Genomic DNA, 21,217 nt, shown 5'->3' with positions numbered 1-21,217 from the left:
CAAGTGGGTGGAGCTGAAAGTTCCAACTTCATAGTCCGTGGTCCTTTTGGTGACCTGAGGCTATCTAGGAACCCCATTCTAAGTCACCTCAAAGGCAAAAATTCAAATGTTCTCAGAAAGGGCTTCATATTATGAATAACAAAAGACACTCCTATCATTCAGGATCCTTGCATGGCACAAACAGTATGTTTTATACCATAGCAACAAGATCAAATCAGGTTGAACACTGAAATAAACAGTTCAGTATAAGCCCACAGCTAATATAATGTGACTTAATTCCTATGAGAACAAAGGTGTTACCAAACCAACAGATGTAAAGCCTAGTGTTTTAATACAAACACCTGATTACTTGCTTACTAATTACCTAGCTTGTCTAGCTACCGTAGTCTTTTTTCTTTTTGGTGAAATAGCTAAAGTCAAAAGACCTCTAAAGAGACTTCTCTGAAGAGGAAATAAGAAGTGCCCTGCATCTTGTATATACACTTCTAATTTGTGGAGGGAAAGGGAAAAAACAAAACGCTTAAATAGGGATACAGGCTGACCCACTGTAACAATGAGATGTACAAGACACTACGTTGAAAACGAACTTTACAACTTCGGCTGGGGGGGAGGGAGAGGAGAAGTAATTAGGGAGGTAGGGAAGGAAAGGATGATAGGGAAAAAACAAAGGAAGAGGTAACAATGCTAGACAACAAATGTACTCATTACTCATGTAACTGTAACCCCTCTGTACAGTATTTTTACAATAAAAATGTATTTAAAAAAAAGAATGGCCAATAGACACATGAAGAAATATTCAATTTCTCTAGCTAGAAAAGAAATGCAAATAAAAACATTGAGATTCTACCTCACCCCACTTAGGATGGCTATAATCAAGAAATCTAGTAACAATAGATGCTGGAGGGGATGTGGCCAAAAGGGAACCCTACTGCATTGTTGGTGGGAGTGTAAACTTGTTCAACCACTTTGGAAAGCAGTATGGAGGTTCCTAAAAAGACTCCATACATAGAGCTCCCCTATGACCCAGCAATCCCACTTGCGCGCGCGCACATGTGCACACACACACACACACACACACACAATGGAATTCTATGCCTCGATTAGAAAGAATGACATTGCCCCATTTGTTAGGAAATGGAAAGACTTGGAAAAAACTATATTAAATGAAGTAAGAGGGCTGGGAAGGTGGCTCAGTGGCAGAGCGCTTGCCTTGCATGCAAGAGGCCCTGGGTTCGATTCCTTAGCACCACATAAGCAAAAAGAAAAAAGTCGGAAATGGTGCTGTGGCTCAAGTGGTAGAGCACTAGCCTTGAGCTGAAGAGCTGAGGAACAGTGCCCAGGCCCAGAGTTCAGGCCCCACAACCAGACACCCCCCCACAAAAAAAAAAAAACCAAAGAAACATGGGTCCCATGGTTTTTTTTTTTATTTGCAATAGCTAGTATATGTCTAGGACGAGCAGAAAAGGACAAAAACTATGTACATATGACCATATAAGATGAGGTTAAGTGAAAAAAACAAGACAGGGACACAAGTGGTTTTTTCTTTCTTGCTATTGTTTTTAATGTATTTATAGTGCACTATGTGATTCTTGTTTCTTTTGTATGTTCTTCCCCGTTTTCACTGTATTTGATTCCGGTGTCCTGCATATTGCATTTTTATAATTTGGGGAGGGGAAAGGATATAACAAAATCCTTAAATAAGGATACAGGTTGATCTATTGTAACAATGAGATGTACAAGACATTATACTGAAAATGAACTTTACAATTTCAGGGTGGGGGGAGGGAGGAGTTGCGGAGGTGGGGAGGGAAGGGATGGTAGGGGAAAAACAAAGGAGAAGGTAACAATGCTCCATAGGAAATGTAGTCATTACTCTTGTAACTGTAACCCCTCTGTACAGTATTTTTACAACAAAAATATATGTGAAAAAGAAAAAAAAGTCCTCTAAAAACTATTTCCAGGTTGCTAGAAATCCCAATGGTGGCGCATGACATCCTTTCACCCTCAAAGTATAATAAACTATCCTTCTAATATTCCAGGTTAGTACTTTCAAGTAAATGCTTATTAGTGATTTCTCCTATAGCATTTATGGGCTTCTTTTATGTGTCAGCTAAATTATGTTGGAGCAGTTTCCAAACTGATGTTTCTCCCTCTTTGACACTGAGACCCACCAATAATGTAATTATTAACTCAGCAAGTATTACTGAATATTCACTAAAATGTAAGAAGCTGCTAGAATATTAAAAATAATGTAAAAAGTATGATTCCTTAACTCAAATATTTGTTGACTTTATGGTTTTGAAAAAAAGTGCTAATCAGCCCAACCCAAATCAGTACAATATTAATGTTACTTAATGTTAATAATAAGTACTATGTGATTTTAAATAAAATTTTATGTGAAAGAGGAATCAGGGGAAGCTTCATAGTAGTAGAGGTATATAAGCTGTCGGACTTTGACAAATGGAGACATGAATTTTTGGTGAAAGAAACAACTACAATATGATTTTTTAAAAAATGAACCAAGGACTGGTGGCTCATGCCTGTAATCCTAGCTACTCAGGAAGCTGAGATCTGAGGATCATGGTTCAAAACCAGCCCTGGAAAGAAAGTCACTGAAATTCTTACCTCCAATTAGCCAGCCAAAAAGCTGGAAGTGGACTTGAGCTCAAGTGTTGCCTTGAGCAACAACAATAACAATAAAAAGGGCAATGCACAGGCCCTGAGTTCAAGCCCTAGGACTAGCACAAAAATAAAAGAACATAAAATAAAATAAATAAATGGCAAGGGGTGGGGGTACTATCTTGTGTACTCAGAGAAGAAGTCAGCAGGCTCAAATAGTAAAGGGTTTGGTTAAGAAACCAATAAAGACCAATTTGGTGGAAATTGAGGGCTAGGTCTTCATAAAGCCTACTGACTATCAGCAAACATGGAAAAATTATTTTAAAACCAAAGGATATACAACTAGAATGTGCCTGATACAGTGGTCCTTAATAATCATGATAGAGATTACATATCACCTAATAAAAGACTTAAAGTTTAAGTGAGGTTACAAAGAAGATAAGAAAATACATACACACAGAGCAGATATATGTTAAATTTACCCTTACTACTTTCCTATAACACATGAGGAAGTTAGGCAAAATAATTTGCTCAAGAGGGGCTGGGAAGGTGGCTCAGTGGTAGAGCGCTTGCCTTGCATGCCTGAGGCCCTGGGTTCGACTCCTCAGCACCACATAAGCAAAAAGAAAAAAGCCGGAAGTGGCGCTGTGGCTCAAGTGGTAGAGTGCTAGCCTTGGGCTGAAGAGCTGAGGGACAGCGCCCAGGCCTAGAGTTCAGGCCCACAACCGGACCCCCCCCCCCCCCAAAAAAAAAAAATTTGCTCAAGAGCTCTGAATTTAATTAAGCAAGAGTTCTGAATGTGTTCTAACATTCTACACAGCATGAATAAACAAAAGCACCAAGAAACCAAAACCAGAGTATATATTTTAAGACAAAATAATGTAATACATACAATTAAAATATATATAAGGATTACTATTTTTGAAACTGGAAAATCTAGGTGTGTCTCAGTTGACACATGAAAGCTATAGAATTTCACTGCCCTCTACCTATACTGTTAGGACTGACCAATGAACAGTTATATCCACCATTCCTTTCTTTTCAAACCATTTCTCCACTACATTTACTTTTTAACACATGTATGTATTAGACTATTGACTAGTCAATAGTTTTAGTCTAGATAGCTGAAAGAAGCAACTCTTACAATCCAGTTTCATTTCAAAAGATTTCAGCTCAGGCCAGAGTTTTATAGATAAAAAATATCAACTAGTTTTCTTCACATTCAAATCTGAGAACCTCTTTCTATCAGGACAGAAAAAAATAAATTTAGAGCCCAGGAAAATGATTCTACCTTAACCTGAAATTTCTAAAATTCAGGTTAGTTCACTTATTAAATGCCTACAGAACTGAAATGCTCTGAAGTGCTATGTCCTAAAGGAGCTAATAAAATTAGGAAATACGTTTTTTCCCCCTAGAAATTTTTGGAGATTCCTTACTTTAAGTGATACAAAAAGTTCCCACTAACATTTCTTTTTCCCCCTCACTAAAAGTCTTTTTTTTCTTTTAGAATCTTAAACATTTCCTAAAATGTTACATTTTAACCAGATCAAGTTGAACTAATGTGACATGCAAAATGAAGTTTTCTTTTTTTTTAATTCTTACTTTGCTTCTATTGTTTTCTAATTATTTGTCCTAATTATGCTTCCTTGACTTTACTGGAGTTTTACTGTTGAGTATATGACAGTACATTTAAATTTCTATTCATACAGCTTACAATTCTGGTCAAATATCTTCTCTCAAAATTTTCACATTAGCTTGTAATGTATGTTTACACAATTGTTTTCCATAACAAGAAATATAAACATGATTCTAATATACTACCTTTCTTTTTTAAGAAAAGATACATGGATGAATATAAAGTGGCTTGATACATGGATTGATAAGTTTGGAAGTTTGGCTTTTTTTTTTTAAGCCTTTCATAGGAGTATTTGGTTTATTACCATCACTGTGTTTACTGAGCCAAGTATCTACAAGAACAAATAGCAAAGCTTCCTATTCATTCTAGCAAAATCAATAAGGTTATTCATACATGTGTTGAACATTTGCCAAAGCTTTTTTTTTTTGTATCAATAAAAAGCAATCGTATAATAAAGGTTATTTTGTTCTGGAAAAAAAAAAAAAAAGCCAGGGCTCTCAAATTTGCTATATTACTTTGCAACTCTTGCATCCCTTGCCTTCAACACTGTGTGGGTGGAAGAAAGAAACCAAGATACTCAGAACAAAATGTGAAGTCAAGGGAAATTTTTAGACAGCAATAAATTGTGAAAATCACTTAAGACTTATACTCAGAACAATCTTTTTGTAGAATAATATAAATGGAGTCACTTTAGTATATCCTAGCATTCCATGTAAACAGCAGATTCAGAATACAAAAACTTAGAGATCTTATATGCTCAAACTCATAGAGCTCTTTGTTCATATAAGGCAAATAAACTGCAATTGAAACAATAATTCAACTAGATTTTGCCTAATTGCTTTTCTTACTAACTTCTAAAAAAGATGACTTTATTTAGACTCAGTTAAACTCTTAACTGTTCAGGAATCATATTGTTCCCTTTCTTACAAGTATAAAAATGTTCTTCAGTAAGTATTTGTTAACAATTTTCTAAAACCATGAATTTAAAGTCACACTGTATCTCAAGGCCTCTAATTCAAATGAATCATACTATAATGTAAAGCACACAAGAGTTTTGTAAACATCAAACAGATAAATACACTGCCAATTCTAGAAGATGCAGAATATAGACAAACAGTTGCTAGTATTGCTGGTCCACAGTCATAGGAATTTCTCAAATGATAAAAAATTAAACTATCATACCCTTTAAGGCACTACTGTATGTGTAATAAGTTTCCATGCAAATTGCTGATTATCTTCTAAAAGATACTATGTAATTTTTGTTAGAAATGATTCCCAATTCTATTACATACTAAAAGAAGGAGTATAGTAGATGAAGTAGAAAGCTCCTCATTTGACATGCTGCAATAATTCTACTAGTTTTGATTTTTAAATTTTGAATGTAAGTCAAGCACTGGTGACTCATGCCTATATTTCCAGCTACTCAGGAAGGCTGGTATCTGGAGGATCACAGTTAGGAGACAGGCTGGTTAGAAAAGTCTCTGAGACCTTGTCTCCAAAATAGCTGTCAAAGGCCTAGTTTAGTGGCATGACCCTAGTGGTAGAGCACCAGCTAGGGCAAGCAAACCAAGTGAGTGTAAAGCCCTGAATTCAAACCCTAGTATGACTTCAACAACAAAGAACTGTAATTTGGATCCACCATAATTCAGATTCTTCCCAACTATTCTCCAAGTATAAAAGTGACATAGCTGTCCCTTTTCTGTATCATATATTGACATTTTGACAAAAATGAAATTGAATATAATAAATGCTCACCAATTATTTTGTTTTGTGACAAGTACTAGAGTTGAACTCAGGACCTGTGATCTACCACTTGAGTCTCACCTTCTGTCTAGCATTTTGTTGGTTAATTGGAGATGGGATTCTCCCAGACATGTGTGTGTGTGTGTGTGTGTGTGTACACTCAGGGCCTTGCACTTATGCTAGCAGCTGTTCTACCACTTGTACCATGTGTCTAGCCCTTTTAGCTTTTGTTACGTTTTAGATAAGCTCTCCTGTTTTTGCCACAAGCTGGTCTTAGACTATGAATCCTCCTCCTTATATCTTCTGCGAAACAGGCACAAGAGTGTGGTACCACACATTGCCTGCTGGTTGGGTTCCTATTGGTGGGGTCCTACTAAATTGCCAGGGTGGCCTCAAATCACAATACTTCAAATTTTTGCTTTCCAAGTAGTAGCTGGGATAAAACCATGCACCCAACTTTCTATACTCAACTCCCTTCTGATAAAATGGTTATCATTTCCTTTCTGGAAGGAGGTTCAAGCCTATACTCTCAAACACAGGAGAGCTTCAAAACCCCCTGGCCACAGAGTTCATGAGAATCAATGAGATTTTTTGTGGAACTTCTAGGGAAAAGATGGCGACTCTTTTCAACTCATGACACAGGATTTTAGAGGCTAAGAGGATGGAGGTTATTATTTTTCTGGGTAGAGCTAGGTTATAAAGCCACCACTCAGGAAGCAGTACTAAGAAATGTACATGAAACTAAGTCTTGATAACATTATTTGAACCCTGGGTGGAGCTATTTTGAAGCCACACCTATCCTGGACCAATTTATACACACCAATACATTTCCTTTTCCCTCTTTAATCCTGTTTTGAGCTGAGTTTTCCGTTACAACAGTTTTATTGATATAAAAACTATTTCAAGTATGTTTGTTACCCAAAGTGTAAATATACAGAATGCAGTTCTAAAACACGGTAAAAACACTCTCTCACAGATTCAAAGTCTGTCTTAATTTCAAGGATCCTCTGCCCCTTGATTTCCCTGCCCTAAGTTCAAAGGCTCCAACATATTTTATCTTCTGCCTCATACTGTCTTAATAAACAGGATTTTATTTTTGTTACAAAGGAATAAGAGACAATGGATAAGAGAAAATAACAAGTAATGGGTAGCTAGAATAAGGGGAGAGCAAATAATCTACAGAACTTTACAATAGTAAGCAGACCTTTTTCAAAATTTTACTAAAGGTCTAATGAGTGTCAGACACTAAAGCATATTTTAAAAAAATCAAGTATACTCAACTACAGGGAATACAAAAGCATCAAAATACTAAATCAGAGTTTTCCTATTCAAAAAGCAGCTGATAAAAAGTAAAATCCACAAAAAACTCCTTTGGAAATTAAAATACCTTAGGACTTATTAAAACATGCAAACCACGATCCAATCATTACCCAATTTCAAAAGGTAATAATTTAAGCACACCACATAGTATGGCATATTATTGAGCACTCAACTCATGAAAATGTTTAGCAAAGACAATTACAACAACTAAATTGATGGCAACACAACATAAAACTTTACTTCCACTTTTTAGGGATTTTGGTGATTAAACTGCTAAAAGAAAGGTAGAAAAGTGAATGGAATAAAATGGAATTTACATGTATATTCTATGATTCTTAAGTCATACTTAAATGAATATTTACAGGCAAAATTTAGATCTTTTACATATAAGCACCAGGTGTGAGTGCTCCAATGAATTACTCTTGATTACAATGAGACATTAATAAGGAGTCTATATGCATGAGGACAAGATCAATCATTACTTGAGAAGAAGTAAAATAAAGTGGGTAAGGGAGTTCTTGAGTCAGACAATTTCCAACTGTTAACACCAACATTTAATAGCTGTGAAGCTTAGACCAACATCAATGTGGTTCACATTTCCTCAGTTGTTATTTATTACCTGAGATAATAAATAATAACAACCACATATGCATATCTTATCCTAAGTGCCAAGCATTTTTTCAAAGCTTTATATATTAATACTTTAATTCCTAACACTGTTATTAGATAACATCTGACATCTAGGTTAAGAACCTGTAACTGGCAATCATTACACCCTATTAAATGTTAAATTCAAAGCATTGTTATAAGACATTAACTTAGCATATAGTACTAGCTCAATAAAGCTTGCGATATCCAGGAGTTTGAGAGAAAGAAGTGGGTTTAACAGGTAGGGTATGCTTCGAAGGAGCCTTGAAAATTATCTACGACTTTTATAAATGTAGTACATGGCTACCAGTAGTAGCACATGTAGATGATTTGTAAAAAAAGCTCATTATGGGGTCAGGGAAGGTGGCTCAGTGGTAGAGAGGTAGAATGGTGGAGTGGTAGAGGGCCTTGCATGCATGAGGCCTTGGGTTTGATTCCTCAGCACCACATAAGCAGAAAAACCCGGAAGTGGCACTGTGGCTCAAGCGTTAGAACACTAACCTTGAGCTGGAGAGCTGAGGGACAGCGCCCAGGCCCAGAGTTCAGGCCCCACAACTGACCAAAAAATAAAAAAAGCTCATTAGGCATAGTGCTGTAAACCTTAATCTCAGCTCTCTAGACGCTGAGGAGGCAGGATCCTCATGTGTTTGAGGTCAGCCAGGACTACATAGATCAAGGCCAGCCTGGGCAACACAGGAAGACCTTAAGAAAAAAAAAAAAAAAAAAGACAAGGTTCACACATGTAATCCTAACTACTGAGGAGGCTAAGGTCTGAGGACTGAAGTTCAAAGCCAGCCCGGGAAAGAAAATCTGTGAGAGTCTTATCTCTAATAAAGCACCAGAAAACTGGAAGTGACGCTGTGGCTCAAGTGGTAGAGCACTTGCCTTGAGCTGAAGAGCTGAGGGACAACACCCAGGCCCAGAGTTCAAGCCCACAACCGACAAAAAGACAAAAAAAAAAAAAGACAAATACCTAGATAAAAGTGAAGAGCCTCAAGTCCTACCCAGACTTACTGAATGAGAATATGCATTTAAATATGATCCTCAGGTAACTTATATGACACATTAATGCTTGAGAAGTTACTGGCATGATATCATTAAATAGATAAAGACACTAACCCAGTTAGTTAAAAACCAGTTTGTAGAACTAGAATTCAGGCTTCTTATCGATGGATCTGTGTTTGTTCTTTTTGCTCCATGGTATACCCTCCAGATAAACACATCACTTTGAACTTCACCACCCTGAGATCTGTGCCAGAGAACATTCAGGACCTGAAATTAATTTAAATCATATTATCACTAATTGTTTTGGTTTGTTTCCATTGTATTTGGAATTTTAAGTGTCATTGTGAATTATCTTCAATCTTTGTTTTCAACATGAAAAATAAAAATGCTGGGGCTGGGAAGGTGGCTCAGTGGTAGAGTGCTTGCCTTGCATGCCTGAGGCCCTGGGTTCGATTCCTCAGCACCACATAAGCAAAAAGAAAAAAAAGCCGGAAGTGGCGCTGTGGCTCAAGTGGTAGAGCGCTAGCCTTGAGCTGAAGAGCTGAGGGACAGCGCCCAGGCCCAGAGTTCAGGCCCCACAACTGGACCCAAAAAAAAAAAATGCTATCCCTTAACACAAGGAATTCTTAAATTTATATAGTAAGTTTCAACAATGAATCTTCAATATAAAGAGACCATAGCGATTCAGAAGACAGAGACTTTATGTAGACAAATTATTGAAAGTCATGGAATCTCTGAGATAACAGACTTCATCTAGAATGCCAACTATGTAGTTTCAGATAGTACTGTAACCAAAACGGAGTCTGGCTAGGTACAGTGGAGCATGCCTACAATCTCAGCACTCAGGAGGCAGAGTAAGGGAAATTTTGAGGGTAGCCTTAGGTACACAGTTAAGACCCTTTCTCAAAAATCCCAAAGAACAGGACTGAGGATGTAGCTCAGTGGTAGAATGCTTGCCTAACATTCATAAGGCTCTGGGTCAATCCCTAGCGCAAACAAAACAATACAAAATCAAGAAGTCTGAGGTTGATTTGGGATCAGCCATTAGCTGTATGTCATAGTTGTTCCAAAAGGCTGTATGTGCTGAGGAGTAGCTAATCTTGTAAAGATAACCTATAGGATTTTGTAAAGGTAAAGAAACTAAGATTCAGAGAGGTTAAGTGAAATAAATGAAATAAATGGACCAGAAGTCTAGGTTCCCTAACTTCAGGTAGAGTGGCTTTTATCCTGTACATAAATGCCTCTCCCTTCCAATACATGCTTTCAATAAAAATGTTCATTTTATGTAACATAATAAAAGCCAACCCAATCAAAACTCAACTCAGAATACCTTAGAAAGTTTTATTAGGTTATTATAGGACTTACAATCCTATAATAAGGGCATTTATGTACATTCAAAGATTTAAGTGAAGCCCACAATCTGTATGTTCTATGACTATGATCAATGAGTGGTCTGACTCAGGTTGTTTCCTGACAATTATACTTCACAGTAAATTTTTCCATATGACAATTCTTTAGAGTGGAGCAATGATGACTCAAGGTACCTAGATGTTATGAAGAAGCTTTCAAGTTAGGGGTAGGAGGAAAATGAGGGGGCTTACTGAATCATTAACAGCCTACTCCTTTATGGAACCTAGCAAATCCTTTCTGGAAGCCATTTAAAAGATAGCTTAGGAGGTATTTCTGGCTAAAGCCTTAATGGGCTGATCTTTAAGAGGTGAACTACATGCAAACAAATCACTATGCTATTTCTAGTATTTATTTTTTTGGTCGTGGGGCTTGAACTCTCAGCCTGGGCACTATCCCTCAGCTCTTCAGCTCAAGGCAAGTGCTCTACCACTTGAGCCACAGCGCCACTTCCAATCACCATGCTATTTCTAAAAGAGACAAAGCCAAGAGAAGTCTTTAGCAAAATGTGGTTATTTTTTTTGGTTGGTGTCAGTGATAAATTAGAAAATTATTTGCTATCAATTGAAATCACAAATCCTTAAGAGACCACCTCAAAAACTGTCATAGCTCCTTTGGTACATTGATATGACCACTTCAGAGACTAAACTATTTTGAGTGCAAATTACAAAAAAGCAATGTATATTTAAAAAGTTTTCTGAAGCAAGGTATGGAGGGTCACATCTGTAATCCCAGCTAAGACTGGGAAAATTACAATTGGAGACCAGCCTGGGAAAAAATATTTGAGAGATTCAATCTCAATCAAAGCTGAACAATGTGGTATGTGCTGTCATCACAATTATGAGGGAAGCATAAATAGGAGGATTGTGTTCTGTACCAGACCAAGCAAAAACAAGACACTAACCAAAACACAAGGAAGCAGGCACTGGTGGCTCATACCTGTAATCCTAGCTACGCAGGAGGCTGAGATCGGAGGAACATGGTTCGAAGCTATTCCAGGCAGGAAAAGTCCAGGAGATTTTATTTCCAATGAAGCACCACATATAAATGAATGAATGAATGAATAAATAATAAGGAAAACAAATAAAGCTGAGGGCATGGCTCAACTGATAGAGCACCTGCGTTGCAAATACAAGCCCTTCCATTTAAACGCTACTATAGCAAAAAGGAAAAAAGCAAGCAAGAAAAGAAAGTGCTTTCTGTTACATGACTTATGCCTATAAATATGGCTGTGATTTCTGTTTAGAAGGAGCCACTACGTTATGAATGTCACATCTTTTTACACATTTTCTCATAAATGGTAAACTTAACTAATTTGGATGTTTTGGTCCTTTGATGGTAAATTTATAGGATGGTGGTGAAAAGTAATTCAAACAAAAATCCATTAAGTTAACCATAGGGGAAAATGAAAGAAAAGTCAGTACTGGCAGAAGAAACACAAGAAGGACTGTGCATAGTTATCTGTCAAGAACCAGGAATACTATACAACATTCAGGTCTTGAAGAACCAACAAAGCACTTCCAATATTTTCACTGATTGTTAAAAATAAAAATGAACTTAACTGTACCTTCTAAATAGTAGGTCAACTGGTTTGTTGAGCACAACAACAAACAACTAGAACACAATCAGGGACAATCACTTTGTATTTCATTCTTATGGAAAGAAGTTTGAAAGAAAACCACATTACTGGTCTTTTCATCTTTTCTGTGAGAAAGAAGTTCAATTGAAATCCAGACAGTCTTCCTGTAAGGCCATGTATGTTATTAGAGTGCTGATAAAATTTCCATTTTAAATTTTTGGAAAAGACAACAAACACTAAGAACTGAAGACAGCCTTTGAAATTATGCTACCAAATTTTTCTTACATGTCAAAAAGTTATCTCTTAGTGTCTAATGGAATATCATGTTCAACAGCCCCATTCCCTCACACACATAAAAGACAAAGGAAGTTTAATATATATATATATATATAACTTATTATACATATGTACACACATATATATGTGTGTGTAGCAATAGATACAGTAATGAAGAGACAGAAATGAGAAAAGCAATGACACAGAATTAGAAATGCCTTGCAAGGCTTAAGCTTAGAATAGCAAACTGGAATTTACTACTGCAAAAATTTGGTAACAGACTGAATAAATCTTAGTTATTGTTCATCATTGTTATTTCCAAAATTAAGTGCAGTTTTTTACCATAGTCATACTTTTTAAGTCAACATAGTAATATGTCCCTTTCGCAAAGCACTAGTTTTCTTTCAATGTAGTTGTACTGCTTCTATTCTCTACTGAATTTATATGTTTATGTCTTAACTCATTAGACTTTAGTAGATCCAAGTTATCAGAACTGTTCATGGCCATGTTTACCTATTGTGTGAGAATTTATTTTTAAAAATTCCTTCTCTTGATCTCTACCCCCTTCTCTTCCATTATAAAATTTTTATTTCACAAAAATGGAAATAAAACATTCATAATCCAAACACCAAATCAATAGACTGAAAGCTATTTCTAAAACAAGCCACACATGGGTACAGTTAGCATAGAATTTCAAGTCTTTCATTAAAAACTACTGCCACTTTTAATTTTATAGATAGTTTTTAAAATACTTTCAGAATTAATAGCAAGATGGGCTATGTGTTCCATGCTAATAGGCTAATGTTTAAAACATATTAAATAATTCAACCTGTACAGTATGTGAATAGGTCTGGCTGTCTATACATACATATGAATACATATATGCAAATACTGACGAGCTAGATTTCTAACAACTTACTGAAAAATGTTTAAAATAGGAAGCTTTGTTAAAGTTATAAACAGTTATATACACATAGTCTGGGGGGGGGGGGGGGGGGGGCGGACAGTTGTGGGGCTTGAACTCACACTTTAAACCACAGCTCCAGTTCTGTTTTTTGGATGGTTAATTGGGGAGAGTCTCATAGACTTTCCTGCCTAGATTGGCTTTGAATTGCAATCCTTGCATATCAGCCTCCTAATTAGCTAGGATTACAGGCGTGAGCCACCAGCATCTGGCCTCATAGTTTTAATAGTCACTCTAGTGACTGTAGTCACTATATAATTTAGTGTACAGTAAAAGTTCTCAAATTCTACTTGATGCCATCAAATTCTAAATAATCCTGGTTAAAAACACGAATAAGAAAAGTGATTCTCAATCATTAGACATAATTAACTAGAAAAGGAATTGTCTTCACCTATTTTTATCAGTAGAGTGAAAAACCATGGAAGTTTATTTTCTTGGGTTTGAAATATTAACCCCATAAACAATTGAACTGGCATAATAATTATTTAAAACTAGTAATGTCTACATGAACATTGTCCTATGAACAGATTTTCCAAAAGTACATATTGAGAACTTTCCAAGCATTTAAACATTTGAGGTCTAATTTTTCAATACTTCTAATACAAGATTAAAACTTTGAAACAAATGAGGGAGGGGGTAACAAGTTCAACAAGAAATATACTCACTACCTTAATATGTAACTGGAACCCCCCTATATATCACCTTAACAATTAAATTAAAAAACTGAAACAATTACTTTTCTGAGAAATTAAGCATGAATACAAAATTTGAAAGCCAGAGTCATCTCTTCACATTAAACATGTTATTCTTTCAGTTCCCCAACTCTATGCCATAGCAACAAGAAAGTTGTACGGTTTTAATTTTAAAATAAATACTCACTCTTACTGAAGCATATATATATATATATATATATATAAACATGTATGTTTTAATGTTTAGAAAAAATTCCAAATGTTACAAATGTCCAGAACAGTACTAAAACTCTTTTTCAGTATAGGAGAGGATCTGATTTTTAGAAACAGTAATTGCTTTTTCAGAGTGCATCTGTTATTTAGAAATAGCCTCAACTTACTTCCTATTTTCTTTCTGTCAAAATCTTGAATCATACGCAAAAAAATAATATGAAGTACCTTATAGGCAAATAACCCCCCTTTCCTTAAAAACAAGGGTACTGGGAACAAATACAAAATGATGAGCTACTTTCATGTGTGGCTCTTTGACTTAGAAGGTAATTAAGAAAGTTCTAAAAATATTCTGAATAATCAGTCTTGTTGAGTAAGTATAAGGCTTTCAGTTACTAAAGTAGACTTACGTTAGACAACTGTTTACTTTTAAAACAAGATGGATAGTCATCTTTAACACAACCCATACTTCACTCTATCCACCAAAGCTTTACCATTCTGACTTTTTATGCCCCGCTACTCTGATCTAGACACTGCTGTCTTCTTGTAGTTCCCTGCAGTTTAGCATGCTTGCACCTCAGGGGCAGTGTATTGGCTGGTCTTTCTGAAATTTCTTTCCCCAAGATTACCTACCAGACACATTTTCTTCTTCAGCTCTAATCAAATTTATGCCTCATCTTATCAAGAAGTCTTTTCTGACTACCCTTTACAAACTGCATTTTCCTGACTCCATTCTCAGCTCTCACATACTCCCTTCCTTTCTTATTAATTTATTTGTATGTATACATTTTAATGGAAATTTTCCAACAGACACAGAAGTAGAAAGAAAGAAGTTTCATGTATCTATCTGTATGACATTAACAATTTTCAACATAAGGCCAATCACATTTCATGTTTCCCTTCCAAATTATTGTTAAGCCCCAAATTCAGACATTATATTTTAATTCATAATTCATTTTATTATATATCTCTACAAGGAAGGACTTTTCAATAAACATACACATATATGCACCACATTATCACACCTAAAAGTTTGACAATTCATTTTCATTAAATAACCCATATCCAAACAAACCATTTTTCACAAATGTCTTTTTACAGTTACCTTGCTCAAAGTAGAATCTAAATTCCAAATGTCACCTTTGGTGGCTATGCCTCTTAAGTTTCTCTTAAATCTTATTGTTTTTCCTTACTCTTTATTTGCTGGTATTATTCTTTGAAGAAACTAGGTAAACTAGGTCATTTCTTCTTGAAGCATTTGAAGCACTTAGGATCAAATTCAGGGCCTCATATATGATAGACAAACACTCTATCACTAAAGTACAATCCTAGCCCTACTTTTTTTTTTGTCCAGGTCTTAGGATTAGATTGTAAACACACTGGAAGGCACACAGTCTATACCTACACCAGTGCCTGATATATAAAAAGTACCCAGTAAACACTGAATGAATATCTGGCATTTATGCCCCAAGTCTAGTAGCAAAAAATGCTAATCCTAGCACTCTTTCCTACTAAGTGGAAAAGCATATCTCAGTAACCACAGAACAATCAGATTTGATACTTAAGGAAGTATCTACTTGATTGATATTCCTACTTACGCCTCCTTCAAAAGTGTACTCTTCTCCCAGAGTAGAACGAAACACGAAACACGTACGGTGAATTTTAGCTGAAACTTAAGTTTACGGGAGAAGAAAACGACAGCAAAAAAAAACAAAAACAAATAAAAGAAAAACGGCGGGGCATTGGTTGCTCATGCCTGTAAGTCTAGCTATTCAAGAGGCTGAGATCTGAGGATTGTGGTTCAAACCTATCTCCCACGGGAAAGTCTCTCTTAATTCCAACTGACCATCAAAGATCTAAAAGTGAAGCTGTAGCTCAAAGTTGTAGAGCACTAACCTTGAGCAATGTACTTAGGCCCTGAGTTCAAGCCCCACGACTCAGGGTACAGACAGATGGACACCTAGAAAAAGAATGAAGAAGATTGTGGGGAGCTGGGGATACTGCATATTTCTTAAATTAGAAACATCCCAAGAGGTTCATTATAAAATAAAATCAGCAAGAAATGCTCTGTAAAGGAAGTAAACTACATACATATTGAATTATTTTTTTTTTTGGGTCCGGTCATGGGCCTGAACTCTGGGACTGGGCGCTGTCCCTCAGCTCTTCAGCTCAAGGCTAGCACCCTACCACTTGAGCCATAGCACCACTTCCGGTTTTTTTTTTTCTGCTTATGGGGTGCTGAGGAATCAAACCCAGGGCCTCATGCATGCAAGGCAAGCGCTCTACCACTGAGCCACTTTCTCAGCCCTTGAATTAATTTTTTTAACTACATAACTGGTCAAGAGTAATTGGCAGTATGACAAATGTCAGGATTCTCCCATTTGTAAGCCTCAACAATATATTCTATTTTCTGTAAATGATATTTTGAGGCATAAAAGCATTATGGGGTGATATAAGAGTATTATGTAGAGCTCTATTTCTCTGAAATAGCTTTCAGTGGCAAACAAACAAAACCCTAAACTACAACACTTCGTACAATATTCTGAAAAAAAGAAAAAGGTCTTCTTAGAATCATTTGCAATTCACTTCTCTTAATTACCTGATGGATTTTTTTGTTGTTGTTGCGACAATAAATTTATAACAGAAAAAAATACAAGATTTGAGTGAATATCAGACAAATTGGTGCTTTTTCCCCCCTTTTTAACAGAAATAAGTAATCAAAGCTTATTTTGAAATTAGAGAAATGCTGTTGGGGAGGGGGGGCTGTTCACATTTGTAATCCCAGCACTAGAGAGGCAAAAGTGTAAGGAAGGATATGGAGTTCAAGGAAGGCCTGGGCTACACAGCAAGATCTTGTCTTAAAAAAAAAATTGAATCAAATGCATGTTTTGATTCTTATTTCCATTAAAAAAAGAAAGGAATTTCCCTTATATTCACATAAGCAACTGTGCTTTCTCTTTATTATAAATGCATTCAGGAACAGCAAAAATTTAGGACATACAAAGTATAACATGTCTGGCAATTATTTTCAATCTCTGAAGGCAAAACTAAAGAAGTGATCTGCTTAAGATAACATTTTTAAAAAGCTAATAGCAGAAGATCGTATCTAGATCTTTGAGTGACCAATATTTCTTCTCTGGAGTTTCCCAACATTAATCTGGGGAAAATCTTTCTCTAGAATAAACCAAACTTTAATCAATAAACTGCCCACTACCACAAATGTAAAAACTAAAAGTCCAGAAACACAAATCCCTTGAAAGAATGACTTCTATTTACGTGCTATGTATAATATATTTAGAGAAAATCTGGGAAAGGTGGCTAAAAAAAAATTCTGTAAACAGAAAGTGCTAAGTAGAATTCACTGCTAGAATTTTGATACCTGTTTATAAATGCTGCCAGAAATCTTTAATATTAGACTCTTTAAAGTATCATCATCATTTTTTTTCACTGTTGATTTTTTTGTTTCCTTCACTGGTTCCTATATCTATTTTCTTCAGCTAAACGATATTAATTTGAATATGATTTTTCAAAGGAATTCCTAAAACCATCTCATTGACATCATAAATTGGTCATTAGGAAATTTTCATATATACAGTTAAAATACATGTATGATAATTTCAGTAAACTGATTCAAGTGATAGGTCTATATTAATGTTCAATGGTAAAATGTATGGTGCATGTTAGACATTAGGAAGATAGTTTTCAATATTAAGTCTTAAACTAACGTCTTTCCCAGATAAAGGTTTTATGGAAAACCTGAGCTGTTCACAAAGTAGTAGTTTTATAGTCCTTGTATCATCTGAGCTACTAGAAACCCACAATAAAGCATATTCTGAAATGACAACTTTTACAATTGACATTTTGATAACCCCAAAGGAAGCAGAAACTAAGTCAAATGGAAACATCCTTAGATTTCCCCTGGACACTTGCCTCATTAGTACTCACCTCAGTTTTCTGCCCGCCCTCCTTCCTCCAGCCGTCTCCGCCCCCTCCCCCCAGGCTTCATTATTTGTTTTGAGGCATCCCAAAGAAACTGGGAAACCTACAAAGCCCGGCTTCAACAGTCGACTTTTGCCTTTAGACTCCAGGATTTGAGTAAAGGCACTGAGTGGATTCCTCAAAGTACAAATGACTCTGATAAATCTAGTTGGTAAGTACTAAGAAATAAAGTTCAACATAACGTGACTGTAAGATAAAATGTCAATCTTCAGGAGCACAAAATCCTGAAATCTGCCACTATAAGAGATTTCAAGCTTACTTTTTTCAAATCAATAAATATGACACTACTGACCAAGATCATAAAAATCTAGGAGATAGTTCCCTTTTTTTAAAGCTTTAAATTTATTCGTTGAGGAATCATAATCACTTTACAACACATTACCTTCCACACACTTAACATTCTATTTTCCAACTGTTTGTGTTAAACCCAGGGTCTCTTAAATTATAGAAAGAGGTAAGTTAGAAGACTGTGGAAAAAAGTACAAAGCAATACATGTCTCACTTTCATTTTGTGATGCAACCACCAGAAAGTATAATCTAGGGGCAGCTGTACAATACAAATTTCTAAAGTAAAAGTATTTGCTTTTGCTATAACTCTGTTCATTCTCATCTCAATAAAAATCTGTTAGAAATGATTTAATTTTTTGGTACCTTTCAGTTTGGTACCCCAGAACAAAAAGTACCAAAATAAATAAAATTGCCCTTTAAAGGATTTTGCTCTACAAGTTCTGAATAAAAAAATAAATAATTCCTGTGCTGTATTTACACAATCATGACGTTTTGAGGCACATAAGTCTGATTATGCTCGGAAAATATTTTTCTGCTATGAAGAAAACGTATCATAAGCTGAAATAGTACTGCAGAAACAGAACCTTCCCAAAATTCAAAGACTAAAATTCACACTCCTATTGAAACTGAATAATAAACTCATTTCTCCTCTGCAGATTCAATGTAGAAGACAATGCTGTATCTGAAACAAAAGATCTCCTGCTATGAAAGCAAAGTAACATTGGGAAGACTAAGAAAAAGTAAACCGCTTTTGATCCAAAACAAATAGGTAATCTTTTAATATATTTAAACACGTTTCATTTCTTGTTCAAAAACGACTCTTTATAAAGGGCTCAGAAATGTTTTCTGAATAGACTGATAATCAAGGGATGGGAGGGAAGTAACGCTCAAACCAAGGCACGTTCTGTGGTGCATAATGACTAAAACGTATTGCATTTTAAAAACGATCCCAACACTCTACTTCCCCACCCCCGCCACCACTGCTCTCTAGTTTCCTAAAAGACTCGCACGTATTAAGATTAAAAAAAAAAAAAACAAAAAAACAGATAAGCTGAGTGGGTGATTTTCTGTATCTTCTCCCCTCCGAACGTTTTTCAAGAAGTCCTTTGAGGTTTCAAGACTCGAATTCAAACTCTGTGTGAAAAAGAACTATTGTCTGAACTACCTAACAATTACCCCAGACTTCTTTCATACTTTGGTTCACCTGTGAGCAAAATGAGCATCTTTAACTTTTCCACGGCGAGTTATTATTACTCACCAACGCCTTCGGAGCCTCGGACAGCAGGCGCGGCAGACCAAGCATCCCCATCAATTACACAGCTTTCTGGACCTCAGTTTACCCACTTACGGAAACGGGCATGTATGTAGGTATGTATGTATGTACTCGCGCTGCTTGGGCCTCGGAGATGAAATTAGTGTTTTCTTTATAAATGCTCTGAGGTCCAAAGATGAAAGGAATTAGAGAGAGAGACGCGCAGAGATGATGACAATAATCCCAGCAATAAAAAAGAATGACTAACTTGGAAGTCCGCGTTACGTAAGGATGCAGAAACAAGTTCCCAGCTCCGCACACACAAAAGGAAAGCCCACTCCAGGCCCCCTTTGTTTCTCTTTCCCGGCGCTGGGCCTCCCCGCCCGCAGCCCGGCGCACGGGGCGCTCGGGGCTCCGGGCCGGACGCCGCTCGGCCGCGGCGGGGGAGGGCGGGCGCGCCGCGCCGCGCCGCGCCTGACAAAGGCGCTTCCTCCGGCGAAGGCGCGGGATGCAGGCGCCGCAAACTCGGCTCCCGCCGCCTCCCCGACTCGACGTCGCCCAGGCGGGGGCGGGAGGACCCAGGAGCCCGAGCGAACAGCACGCTCGGCCGCGGAGAAAGCCGCCGAGCAAGTTGCGCTCCCGCCGGCCCCCGGCCCCGCCGCGACCCCTCCCCGCAGCTCGCGTCGCCCCGCACACTCACCGGACAATTCCTGGTGGCCCGAATGTCAGCACGGCCACCCCCCCCCACCCGAGACCCGGCGCGCGGGGGCCGAGGGTGAGTGCGCGGGCCACGCGAACGGGCAGCCCCGGCGTTCGTTCTGCCGCCGCCACTGCCGCCGCCGCCGCCTTCCTTCCCCGCCAGCCGCCCAGCCCCGCCAGGCGAAGTTGGCCGCGTAGTCGAGCGCTCGAGAGCCGTTGGTGAGGAAAAGGCGAAGGGCCGGCTTTGTGGTGCGCTCCAGGCAGATCCGGCCGCGCCGCAAGGCTGGGGCTGCTGCTGCTGCTGCTGCTGTAGCCGCCGCCGCCGCTGCTGCTGCTGCTGTAGCTGCTGCTGCTGCTGTAGCTGTTGCTGCTGCTGGCGGAGGCGGCGGCGCGCCCCCCCCGCCCCCCCCGCAACGGTCTCCCCGCCTCGCGCCGCCTCTGGGTCACTGACACACACACACGGAGGGAGGGGAGGAGACTAGCAGGAGGGCGGGGCCTGAGGTTGGAGCCCTGGGCAGGACGACAGCGGGAAGGCGGCGACGCCGCACCGCGAGGGCTCTTGGGAATTGTAGTTCTTCGACGGAGTGGGGGGGGAGGAAATGGGATACATTGTGGAGGATAGGGTCGCACTCCCTCTGCACTGCGCATGGTCGGAGGGATGGGGGGGGGGGGGCCGCCGTTGCCATGGTCACCAGCTCCCCTAGCGAGTGTGTTCTGTACTGCTGTTGACTAAACAAGGCCGTTCTTGTATCTCAGAGCTGTTGAGGATCCAGCTCATGGCCAATCCTTCCTACTTAGCTCCACTCCCAACAACTAGCTTCACCTCTCACAAGTGCTCAGGGAAATTTGTCTTCCTCCGGGTAGTTCATCCTTTATTGTT

General features: G+C 38.0%; 1 protein-coding gene across 3 annotated transcripts in view; it reads right to left on the bottom strand.

The window, feature by feature from the left end:
• Peli1 (pellino E3 ubiquitin protein ligase 1) overlaps window positions 1–20,666 on the bottom strand; it is a 53,440-nt gene extending 32,774 nt beyond the window's left edge. Inside the window, exon 1 of one of the 3 annotated variants that reach the window (XM_042691219.1) lies at window positions 20,339–20,666. The gene's annotated coding sequence lies outside the window, so the exon portion shown is untranslated. Of the gene's footprint in view, window positions 1–9,085; window positions 9,218–19,644; window positions 19,664–20,338 lie in introns of those variants that run through there. The other 2 variants (XM_042691222.1, XM_042691220.1) reach the window with 2 other exon arrangements.
• Window positions 20,667–21,217: the final 551 nt, after the last annotated feature.

This window comes from Dipodomys spectabilis, unplaced genomic scaffold (genome assembly GCF_019054845.1).
Source record: "Dipodomys spectabilis isolate Male_0828 unplaced genomic scaffold, ASM1905484v1 ptg000141l, whole genome shotgun sequence".
Classification (NCBI taxonomy): domain Eukaryota; kingdom Metazoa; phylum Chordata; class Mammalia; order Rodentia; family Heteromyidae; genus Dipodomys; species Dipodomys spectabilis.
Note: the sequence above shows the minus strand (reverse complement) of the source record. Positions and strands in the feature narration are given on the sequence as shown.